The 2891-nt window shown below is 47.0% G+C and overlaps 1 pseudogene; it reads left to right on the top strand.

Annotated features, from left to right (window-relative positions):
• LOC102772600 overlaps positions 1-699 on the top strand; it is a 1960-nt pseudogene extending 1261 nt beyond the window's left edge.
• The last annotated feature ends 2192 nt before the right edge of the window (positions 700-2891 follow it).

Below are 2891 nucleotides of genomic sequence, written 5' to 3' on the forward strand. Positions count from 1 at the left end.
GGGGTGGGGGGGACGACTCCTCCCAGGCCCAGGCAGCCCTGCACACTGCCTTGCAAGGCCCAGGGCAACCTGCCAGGACATCAAGTGGTAAAGGTCCCGCAGAGGCCCGGCCTGCAGGCCGCCTGAAGAGGGGTGTCAGACACGTAAAGGAAAGGCTTAGCATCTCTGTCATCACTTTGGTTTTCAGAATTCCCTGCTCCCCACCTGTCAGCTCCCTCCCTCTGAGGGGTGCTGTCATCATCACATGAGTGCAACTGGAATATTGTATCTCAAGAGGATTGCCCCAATGTACGGATCCTTTTATCCGATGATGAAAAAATCCCAAAGAACAAGAATGGAGACAGACTTTAAAAAAACTCCAGAAGTGTCCTGCAAAGAGCTGAGACTTGGACCTGTCCACTCACCTCAGAGAGATTGGATGAGGAAATGGCCCAATTTGGCCCTACCCAAGTGGCAGGAGCCAGGCCCAGGTGGACGACAGGTGTGCAGTCAGGGCAGTGCTGAGGCAGATGGAAGGCATCTACTCTGCCAACCCGGTGTAGCCCCCGGAGACCAGTGCCCATGTGCAGGAGCTGTACCAGGAGTGGCTGGAGCGGGAGGGTAGGTGACTCTCCCCGGGCCCAGGCAGCCCTGCACACCGCCTAGCAGGGCCCAGGGCAGCCTGACAGGACATCAAGTGGTAAAGGTCCAGCAGACATCCAGCCTGCAGGCCGCCTGAAGAGTGGTATCAGACACATGAAGGGAAAGCTTAGCATCTCTGTCATCGCTTTGGTTTTCAGAATTCCCTGCTCCCCATATGTTGGCTCTCTCCCTCTGAGGGGTGCTGTCGTCGTCACATGGGTGCAACTGGAATATTGTATCTCGAGAGGATCTGAAGCTATCAGATCCAGGGCTTTTCTTTATCGGATGATTTAGGATTACTAATTCAATCTCCTTATAGTTATAGGTCTATTAAAATTTTTCATTTCTTTGCAATTTAGTAATGGTAGGTTTTGTGGTTCTAGGAATTTGTCTTTACCCACTTATGTTACTTTTGAAGGTGTCTTTGCCACAATGTGAATAAACTGCCACCTTTTGGAATAGGGGCTCATACGAAACTCTACATTCCCAACTTTTCTTGAAACAGATCTATGTTCTGCAGCTGTGGCCACCATCCTGAGATCAGGTCCTGTAGACCAGGCCCTGTTGCTTGGAATCAGGGCGCACTGGAGTGGAGGTCCCCTCCGCCCCCCGCCCCCCGTGTCCATTTACATTCAGAGATTGAGCTGAACTCACTTTGGGGGAGGCCTGGCAAGGGTGACAGGTGTCACAGATGGAAGGATGGAGAATGGAGGAGTGGACACCCTGCTCTGTCCCTCCCTGGGTAGGGTCAGGCCGATGAAGGCTGGCCAGCCCACCCCACAATTGGGTGAGATAGCATTCTGTGTGTCCACCTCTCACCCCATTGGCCCAGCCACTCCCCTCAGCTCCGGGCAGCCCTCTGTGTTCCACGACAGTGCACTCTGCCCTCACATGCTGCTCGCACCAAGTGAGAAGGAAGAGAGCAATTGGCTCACAGACAACTACACAGAAATATAGGGCTCATGGCTGGTGAGTTCAGCAGTGAGTTGAGTGGTAAGGAGCAGTGAGCAGGCAGGTGGTAAGGAGCGAGAGGTCCCAGACTGCAAGAGGGATTTCCAACTGACAGTTTAGGCCCATATGGAGAATGCCTAAGCCAGCAGGCCGACATCCCCTGTGGGGTCCTGGACTGTGAGAGGGTGCAGGCCCGGCTGAGGGACCCTCCCCCAGTGCATGAATTTCGTGCACTAGGCCTCTAGTAACTTATAAAAGGTACATAAAGGAGGCATGAAGGTCACCATAAACAGGAAAATGAATATGTACAAAAGCATGGTGGTATCATGCATTCAATATGCATTCTGAAACTTATGTTCAATATACTGAGAGGAGAGGGTGCATTTGGAGTGAGGCAGAGGATTTGACCATAGAAATAGACATTAGTCAGAATATAGAGTGACTTACATGTTAAAGTTAAGTAATTAACTTTAATTTGGAAGTTCTGGGCAGCCATTTGTTGAATTTTAAGTGTGAACATGGCATAATCATGTTATAGTTTTGTAAAGTATTACTTTAGAATTGTGTGAAGTGAGATAGCTTAAGTCAGAAAACCAAGTTAGGGAGGGTATTGGTGCAATAACTAGGCAAGTATAGGTAAAACACTTATCTAAGGAAATGGTTTGGGGACAATAAGGGAGAATAGATTCGAGTTATTGGGATGTGTCATAAACAGGACTCATCCTGTAACTTTCCTAATTTGGATATATCCCACAATTGTTTTACATAGCACTTATGGCAGTTGTAGTTGTTATTCAATCTACCTCCAGTGTCTTATACAACACCTTTTACATAGAAGGAGTGCAATAAATATTTTGAGTATATTAAAGTGACCTGGATTGGCACGGAATTAAAGTTCAGAAAATGAGATACTGGAGCTTGATATTTCAGAGATGGAATATTTCTAAATTTACATATTCCAGAATGCATGCATGTAAGTAGGTGGCTGATGTGAATGGTAGTTGAAGAACAGATAATTGTGACACAAAGGTGATAGATCAGTTATGTAGATGGGTATTTACTTTATTCTCTTGAGCATGAACAAAGAAATCTGTACTCATGTTGGCTTCTGAGGAGGAACAATCTTTTTTTAAAATATATTTTTATTGATTTTAGAGAGGGAGGGAGAGGGAGAGAGAGAGATAGAAACACAATGATGAGAATAATTGCTCAGCACAACCTTGATGGAATGTGGTCTTGGATTCTGACTGCTACATAATGGGTTTGTGGTGACATGTTCATACATAGGGAACCATAAATGAACAAATTTCAGTATGTGA

This window comes from Myotis davidii, unplaced genomic scaffold (assembly GCF_000327345.1).
Source record: "Myotis davidii unplaced genomic scaffold, ASM32734v1 scaffold884, whole genome shotgun sequence".
Lineage (NCBI taxonomy): Eukaryota > Metazoa > Chordata > Mammalia > Chiroptera > Vespertilionidae > Myotis > Myotis davidii.